The following is a 9,734-nucleotide window of genomic DNA, read 5'->3' as shown; positions in this document are numbered from 1 at the left end:
AGTTTCAGGTCAAGCACATCCCATTTAGGAACAACTCCCCCTACCTCATAAAATGCAACTAAATCCACAATCAATCAAAAACCAGCACAAATAAAAAATTCAGCGGTCACTTACCAGTATAACTCCATAAAACACACCATAGAATAGATTACAAACACTAAAACAGCCACCAGGAACAGGAGTTAAATCCTAACTGCTGGGGCTAAAATAAACATTAGAAAGCCTGGGAGAACGGAAAGTGTTGGCCTGGTGCCAAAAAGACATTAATGAAGGCACCAGATGGCCTTCCCTGGGGAGAGCATTCCAAAGCTGGGGGCCACCACTGAGAAAGCCCTCTCACTTATGGCTACTCTCCAAACATCTGATTGAGGGGGCATGTGGAGAAGGACTTCTGAAAATGGCCTAGGAGCATGAGTAGGTACATATGGGATGCTTACAGGCCCTTTGCACGTCTCCATTTTGCTTGAATCTTGGCCTTACGCCTCAAATTTTAATCATCCCTTTGGGTTCAACTCAGTCAATGCAGGTTCTGTCCTTTGATCATTTGTTTTCTCTTCGTTCTTTTGCCCTGTTTTACTTGCCCATTGCGAGAAAGGTTGCACCGTTTCCTCGGTCAGTTTCTACTCATTCCACCATTCTCAGCCCTTGCTCAGATTTCTCCCCAGGCTGCATAGATATCCCCCAAGGCCTCAGTAACAAGCCCTGAAAGCAGTCCAGCATGCTTTTTCTCCCTCGATGCGCTGCCTCTGTGGGCCACAGCCGCCTTCCCAACTCAATCCGTTGCCTGGTTTAAGGCAAAATGACAGCCGATTAAACTCCCCCCACTCCCAGGAACAGCCCTGACAGATGCTCAAGAGCACTGCTGACAGATCTCATGCTCCATGCACGCACGCCATCGCCTCCACGCAGCAGTGAGCGTGTCTTCCCTATGGAGCTGCCTTTGGACTGCCAAAGGTTGCCTGCCATTTCTCCTAGAGGAAAGCAGATCCGGGCACTGCATTGCGTTCACACCATTTTTTTCAAAGTCATCTTTTGCACAGACATACACCACATTAGCTTCAGTACAACTCATGTACAATTCACTGGGCTGATTCAGCAGGGCTTAAACTATAGACACCCCTCTGTTCCCCACCACCACCATGTGGCTATCACATTTCTGGTTGCAGCAAATAGCACTTTCAGGGACAAATAACAGCTTGAAGAGGAGATTTTCAGCAGGAAAATGGGAGTGGGGGTGGGAAGGATTAGCCACCCTACTTCGCACATTGTAGTCCTGATCAATGGGGGTGGGGAGGCATTTGGACCAATCCAAAGCACACTATTAAACAGGCTGCTAGTTTGAGCCCAAAGGAAGAGGGGCGGAAGGGACTGCCTTTGAAAAAGGCACTCTAGGCAACTCTTCCTGCCCTGGAGGACCAAAGCCATTCAACTCAGCCCCAGAACCGTCTGTTCTGCTGCACCATCTCTTTCCCAAGCATGTCAGGGAAATGGAAGCAAACTGTTGCTGGGCTTCACAGCAATAAACCCTGCCCCTGGAGGGACGAGCCACGCAAGAAACTGGTTTAATGCTGTTATTTTCTTTTTAAAAAATTAATAAAATAGTGTCTTTTCATTGTAAGTCAATTTGTACGCTGCAGAAAGGTCAGAGAGGGAAGTTATAAATGCATCCATTGTCACTGTGCGTGTTCCTCCTAAGCTCTAACACAAAGGAAAAGGCAACAAGCAGTCTGGATTCTGAATTTGGTTGTCTCGCCATTCTACAGGCGCTGGCTCCAACGTGTCCTCCGTTCCCCACCAGAATACCCACCCTGCTCATTATTATGAATGCCACCCACTTTCTCTCACAGGAGGCAAGATGCAAAGGACTAATTGCTCTCCCTGCATCATGTGAACAGCAGCAATATTAGAGGCTCCAGTAGTTGGAGGCAAGGACTAACATGAGAAGACCCCTTCTGGAGGACAGCAAAGGCCTACAGCATCCTGTCTTCTACAGCACCCATTCTAATGCTTCTGGGACCCCTACAAATGGGCCTTGAATGCGACAGCCCGCCTCCACGCCTGGCCCCCAGTAACTGCCTTTAACCATGGAGGTTCTATTGAACCATCACAACTAATAGTCATAGAATCATAGAATAGCAGAGTTGGAAGGGGCCCACAAGGCCATCGAGTCCAACCCCCTGCTCAATGCAGGAATCCACCCTAAAGCATCCCTGACAGATGGTTGTCCAGCTGCCTCTTGAAGGCCTCTAGTGTGGGAGAGCCCACAGCCTCCCTAGGTAACTGATTCCATTGTCATACTGCTCTAACAGTCAGGAAGTTTTTCCTGCTGTCCAGCTGGAATCTGGCTTCCTTTAACTTGAGCCCGTTATTCCGTGTCCTGCACTCTGGACCCACTCTCCCATCTGCCCTTCATGAAGGTGTCCGATCCCCTTTTAAAGCCATCTGAGCTGATGGTCAATGCCTCACAAACTTGGGTGGCCATGAAAGAGAAATGTACCACGACGACGCTGGCTCTTGACCACAGGCCTGTCCGCGGACGCTCCCTGCTCAAGCTAAGCGCCACCACTTTATGAGCCTGAGGCAAGGCACAAACACCACCTTTCTACAAACTATGTGGAGAAAGGGGTTAAGCAGGAATAATTGCAGGAATAAAATAATGTGCTGTGAATTATATGTGCTGATGGTGAATGAATGTCAGGACGGGGGTTATATGTATAGAACTGCAGATGGTAAATGCCAAGGAGACACGTGGAATTTTTGTGGTAGTAAAACAAACTGAATAAAAATTCATTTCAATGTTCACAAACTTTGTTTCATAATAAAACTTTCCAGACCCTTGTCATCCAATCCTTTCTCTCTTCTCATGCACGCTTTCCTTTCTCTCAACCCTTCACTCTTGAACTTTCTTTATTATCAGGACTGTTTAATACACACCAACTGACTATCTGCACACTACACTCAAAAGACAACCCTCTTTACCATGATCCTCTAATTCTCCCCTCGAACCAAAGTACTTTAAAAACACCCCCCCTTATCTCCTCAGTCATTCCCTTATATATCCTCCTCCCCCCTCCTAAAATATTCAATCTCCACCCACTCAGGTCAACATTCTAAATACAATAGACTTACATACATTAGGGAACTGACTTGTGGGGTGTAACTCTACAAAAAGCCCTCTATTTGCAGGGTTGTCCGCTCCAGGTCCAGTTTAAAGATAAAAAACCACCAGAACCGTTAGCATCTGAACAGCAGGTTGAATAGGCGGGTACCCAGGACACCTGGCCAGAGCTGTCTGCACTATGTTGAGATGTACTGTATTTCTATTTAAATGACAGTCGTCATTTCTAAATTTGCATCTAAATTAGCATATGCAAATTGTATGCAAATAACTACCCCCTTTTGCCCTCTTTTTTGGGGGGTCTATTTCCTCTCCTTTTTGCTGATTTATCGGTAGCCACACTACCCAAAACTAGCTGCGTGGGGATAGTGAGGGATTCAGTGTCAGGAGTCGAGGCCCCATCTTTTTTCACCAGTGTTGCCTGCCTGTTGCTATCTTAGTTGAATTCATGATTGCAATAGCTATTTCCTCTTCCAATCCCCAGTCTCCTGTCAAAGGCTGTGGGACAGAGAGACTGACAGCTGCTCCTATGGATAGATATTAGGGCTGACATGCAGCCACCAGAAGGAATTATCCACTCAGGTCTCTCCCGGGCTGCACGCTCATCTCTTCCCCAGGATACGAACTGGGTCATTTGGTGTTGGTAACCAAGGGATGGCAGGGCAGGCCTAGTGGTGAAAGCAACTGTCTCTCTCCGCTCTTCTCTGAGCCCCTCACATCCAGTGCCTGGCACTGTTCCTCAGCCCCTTGCAAAGGGTCCCTGTGGGCCAACCTCGTTCGTGGGGAGGCAAGAACACCAAGCAGGCGAATTGGATGGATAGTGTTTTTTAAGTAGGCCGGACTGTCATCAGGTTGCCATGGTAACCGGCGGTGGTGGCATTGTTCTATTTAAAGGGGAAACAAATGTGCAGGGTTTTTTGGGGGGGTTGCAGCGTGTGATTTTGGGAAGGAAGATAAATTGACCCCCCCCCTCCTTGCACCACCCATTAACAAACGAAAAGGAAGAAATTTGGTGAATGGGAAAGGGATTCTTCGGGGATTCAATTTCTTGGCTTATGCCGCCTTGGCAGGCCAACTCCTCTGCACTGGAGAGAGGAGGTCTGTATGGGGAATAAGGTAATAAGTCCCACTGTGGGGCGGTAGCCATCTCATCTTGCCTTGGTGCCACAATGACGGTGAGTACCAGAATGTGACCGCTATTCGAGCTCAATTAATCCATAGTTTAATGGCGCAAACTTGGGAGCAGCTTGCAAACCAGCAAAGTGTTGTTGACCACTGTGAAAGAATGAGAAGGGTGCCTTTGAGCATGTATAGAGTTCTTTCCCCTGAAAGCTGCAGCCAGCTCACTCAAGCATTCCCCGCCCACCGACCGGGGGTGGGCTTGTCATGCAGGGCCAAAGCCCAGGAAGGGCTGTGTTTGCCCAGGGCTCTGGGAAGACAGGGCACTTGAGAGAAAACAGGGGGAGAAGAACACATCAGGGGCGGAATCGCATACAGGACCAAGAGACGGAGGATCCAAAAGAACCATTTTTTCTCGGGAGGGCTGTGGGCTGAGGAGCGTGAGTGGGCAGGAGAGACAGGTTGCTTGGGAGGAGCTGGGCGGCACAAACTCGACTTGAATTACCCAGCCAAACCTTGAGCTCTGGAAATTAAGTTCCACCCCTTCCTCTGTCCTCCCCCCCCCCATCTTCCCCACTTCCAAATCTGTAGCAGATGGGCTGGGAATAAAGGTGCAGGGAGGAACAGGAGGGGCTGGCTACTGGGAAAGGACAGGAGACATTTATTATGGCTTTAGCCACTATCGTGAGTGAACCCGTTTCCATGGAAATGCACCATCCATAGCTGCTGTGTGTGTGTTTTTAAAGCGGGGAGGGGGGCTGAGAAAGGGAGGAAGGGAGGAAGAAAAACATATGTAGGTTCTGAAGACAAGGAACCAAACATAGATTTGGGAAAGCGGGGATTCCCCAGGCTGGGGGTGGTGGATATTATTTTGAGACCGGGGAGGGGTCTCATCCCACAAACCTCCACTTTGCAACTGGCCATGTAGAAACAAACATCCAAAGAATTGCACAGTGTTTGGGGGAAATACTGCTTGTGGGGGTCCTGTTGACAGCTGGTTGGCCCCTGTGTGAACAGAATGCTGGACTAGGTGGACCCTTGGTCTGATCCAGCCTCAGGGCTCTTCTGATGTTCTTATGCAATGCCAAGGGAGACGAGGGAGGAGATGGGTAATTCTGAGGATGGTATGGGACCACAGAAGCTGAGATTTCCAAGGTCTTCTTCTCACGGCTGCCCCAAAAGCAGATGATCTTGATCCTAACCCAACAGTTTGGGCCTCACCCCATTGGACGACGTTTCCCCCCTGCCATTCGGCATAGAAACGCCAAACGTCGCAGCTGTCAACACGGTCAGAAGCCAAAGGGAGGCCTGTGAAAACTGAAGCATGTAAACATCAGTTTTGGCTGTGGTGCATATACACATGCCCCTGCGTGGGAGCGCGTGCATGTGAATACATGCATTTGAGTGTGTGCCGGGGGAGGCTCTTCTGCGGGCTGGAGGGATACTCATCTCAATGGCTCTTATGAAGACTCCCAGTTTGTAAGTCCATTGCATGAGGTCCCTGGACTTTTTCCTTGCCTCTGACAATGAAAATATTTTACAGTTTACAGGATTTAGTGCCGGGTGCCCCACGAACACGAGGTGCGCTACGGGCGAGAGGCGGCCCCCTTCCGGCCGCGCTCTGCTCCCGAGACGGACGGCTCTCCTCACCGCACCGGGCGGGGACCCGGCATGGCTAGCCGAGGCCAACTGAGGCTCCTCGGCGCTGCGGTATTGTTCGTTATTTTACAGTTCTCTGTAAAATAAAACACAGAACTACTGCAAATAGGACAGTGCCTTCTCATTGCTGTCACCCATTTTTTAATACACTTTGCCTCTAAGTATCCATTTGGCTCTCTTCCTGCTTTGCCTTTAGACATTAGATCAAGTTGGCTCAGCAATACTACAAACGAGAAGGATCTTGGAATTGTTGTAGATCGCAAGCTGAATATGAGCCAACAGTGCGATATGGCTGCAACAAAGGCAAATGCTATTTTGGGCTGCATTAATAGAAGTATAGCTTCCAAATCATGTGAGGTACTGGTTCCTCTCTATTCGGCCCTGGTTAGGCCTCATCTATATTGCGTCCAGTTCTGGGCTCCACAATTCAAGAAGGACGCAGACAAGCTGGAACGAGTTCAGAGGAGGGCAACCAGGATGATCAGGGGTCTGGAAACAAAGCCCTATGGAGAGAGACTGAAAGAACTGGGCATGTTTAGCCTGGAGAAGAGAAGATGGAGGGGAGACATGATAGCACTCTTCAAATGCTTGAAAGGTTGTCACACAGAGGAGGGCCAGGATCTCTTCTTGATCCTCCCAGAGTGCAGGACACGAAATAATGGGCTCAAGTTAAAGGAAGCCAGATTCCAGCTAGACATCACGAAAAACTTCCTGACTGCTAGAGCAGTATGACAATGGAACGAATGACCTAGGGAGCTTGTGGGCTCTCCCACAGTAGAGGCCTTCAAGAGGCAGCTGGACAAGCATCTGTCAGGGATGCTTTAGGGTGGATTCCTGCTTTGAGCAGGGGGTTGGACTCGATGGCCTTGTAGGACCCTTCCAACTCTGCTATTCTGATTCTATGATTCTATGTTACTATTTCAATACGTTTGACCTAAACTGCTTCTTTGTTTTGTTTTGTAGACTTCATTTGTATTGATAATGATAGTAAAGTTTAGTATTATTGAGTGCGTTAGTTGCTTTCACAGATGGAAAGGTGGGGGAAGCTCTTTTAATTGAATCAATCAACCGATCAGGCTTTGTTTTAGTTGGGCGTGTATATTGAGGAGTTAAACCCAAATGCAGCACAGGAGAGGAGAGGTGCTTTTTTTAAATACCGACAGGTGTAGGCATGCTTTTGTATCTTATTTTTTGTGCACTTATTGCTTATCAGCAGATTTGCAGGAATAGCTGCCTTCTCTCATATGCATATATGTACACCTGTAATTTCATGTCTGCTTATGTACCACTCTCGGTATTTCTACATGGATTTGTTGGTGCATGCTATGAATTTACCTACACATGACTGCTAGTTCATGCTTTGAATCTCTGCATCTGGATGGAATGCTTTTGCGCATACAGCTGGATTTTATATTTTTAAAAATGCAGGGATATACCATTGTTTATTTATTTCTCCTTCCCAGCAACCTTTGGGAGGGTCCCAGGTACAACCTGAGACCATCTCAGTACCCAGCAGAGCCTAATTTGAATCTCTGCATCCTCCTCCCACTTTTCATCTTAAGGCTGTAACTAAATGCAACCTCCGTGGCTTATTCCTTTCTGCCCCTTTTATTTTTCACTTTGTTTATCACATTGCCCTCGCTTTTTGCGTAAAATGCAATGCATCGAGGTTGCTTATGGATCTCCCTGTTCACAAACCTCAGTCCCTAAGCGTAGTCCTTCAGATCTCACTTACCTACAGCCTCATTAGATTCCCTTAGGCAAACGGCTGTTTCTCAGCCTTCACTCTAAAGGTGGCTGTGTCCCCATGGCACATCCTGCAACCAAGCCCCAGCAACACCTCTCTTTTTGGAAAGGACCCACAGCCACCATTTCTATAGGCCTGAGCTCCGTGCAAAGAAGCCCGTCCTTAATTCCTTTCTTTCGCCTCCACCTTCGAAAATAATTCTCAGGATCAACAGAAAATCCAGCCTCTGCCCCCAACACAAACACAACACCTTGTGCAAATCCACAGACAGCAGCAGCACGCCCCCTGCTGCCCACAGCCTGGAATTGCAAATCCCCAGCTCCCTTTTGCGGAGAGAAACTTCTCGGTCTTCTGCACGCCTCGCTGAGGGCGCGGGGGAGGCCAAGGGGAGGCTCACCCTGGAGATCTTTCTCCAGCCAATATTTGGCTTGGCTTTGACAGCCTGAACTTCCCATTTCAAGAAGGGAACTCCCTGGGCCATCCATCCAGAAACCCACCCAGACACGTTCCTGCAAAGCAATCTGGCTCAATATAATATAATGACTTATACTAGGGTGACCATACGGAAAGGATGGCAGGGCTCCTGTATCTTTAACAGTTGCATAGAAAAGGGAATTTCAGCAGGTGTCACTGTATGCATGCAACAGCTGGGGAAATTCCCTCCTCATCACAACAGTTAAAGCTGCAAGAGCCCTGCCCTCTTTGTATGCAGTTGTGATGAAGAGGGAATTTCCCCAGGTGCTGCATGCATGCAAATGGCACCTGCTGAAATTCCCTTTTCTATGCAACTGTTAAAGGTACAGGGGCCCTGTCCTCCTTTCCATATGGTCACCCTACTTATAGCCTTAAGTAGCCTTATCCTCTATGAATTTGTCTAATCCTCTTTCAAACCCATCTACGTTGGTGGCCACCCCCGCATCTTGTGCTAGCAAATGCTATATTTTAACTATGTGCTATATGAAGAAGGATTTAAGGGCGTAACAAGAGCCCTCCTGAATCCAACCAAAGGCCCATCTCGTCCGGAATTCTGTTCCCACAGTGGCCAACAAACAGCCTGTGGGAAGCCCACAGGCAGGACATGAATGCCGTGGCACCCTCCCACTCATGTTCCCCAGCATACTGCCTCTGATATTAGAGGTAACAAATAGTTATCATGATAAGTAGCATTGACGGTCTTTCGGGTGACCCTATGAAAAGGAGGACAGGGCTCCTGTATCTTTATCAGTTGCATAGAAAAGGGAATTTCAGCAGGTGTCGTTTGTATATATGGGGAACCCGGTGAAATTCCCTCTTCATCACAACAGTTAAAGCTGCAGGTGCCCTGCCCTCTTTTAAACCTGGTCACTCCTAGTATAATTCCTGCACTTCAACTGTTGTGATGAAGAGAGGATTTCACCAGGTTCTCCATATCTACAAATGGCACCTGCTGAAATTCCCTTTTCTATGCAACTGTTAAAGATACAGGAGTCCTGTCCTCCTTTTCATATGGTCACCCTACAGTCTTCCTTTTTAATGCAACCTTTTGTCTGTCTCGAATCTCCCACTATTCAGCTTTACTAGGTGACCCCAGGCCCTTGTGTTATGAGAAAAGCAGAAAAACATCTCTCCACACCTCAGTCACACCCTCCCTCTGACTCACCACTTTCTTAAATGAAAGAACCCCAAATATTGTGGGGATTTTCTCTCTCTCTCTCCATCCTATGAGCTGCTGTCACTTTTAATCCTGCAGGAGATGTGGGTGTGGGGGCGGGGGCGGGGGGGAGGGAGTGGCATCAAATAGCCAGGAATCCCTTTCTGCAGACAATAGAATTGTCAGCCTAGTCAGTCCAGCCTTTGCCAACTTGATGCCCTCCAGGTGTGTTAGACTATAACTCCCAATGATGCTGGCCTGAACATTTCACTGTCGTGCGTATTGCCCAACTACTCAAGTCCTTCCCTGGGCCTGATAAAATAACCATCCAGTAACCCAACTGTCATCTTCATGAGTGTAGTAGGGCTCAGCAAATCTGTTGCTTGCCAGGGTTCACATGATTTGACATAATGATTTCACACGATATGTCAGTGACTTGACAGGAGTTGACATCACTGAGG

This window comes from Elgaria multicarinata, chromosome 13 (assembly GCF_023053635.1).
Source record: "Elgaria multicarinata webbii isolate HBS135686 ecotype San Diego chromosome 13, rElgMul1.1.pri, whole genome shotgun sequence".
Taxonomy (NCBI): domain Eukaryota; kingdom Metazoa; phylum Chordata; class Lepidosauria; order Squamata; family Anguidae; genus Elgaria; species Elgaria multicarinata.
The sequence above is the reverse complement of the archived record's forward strand: the minus strand, read 5'-3'. Positions refer to the sequence as shown.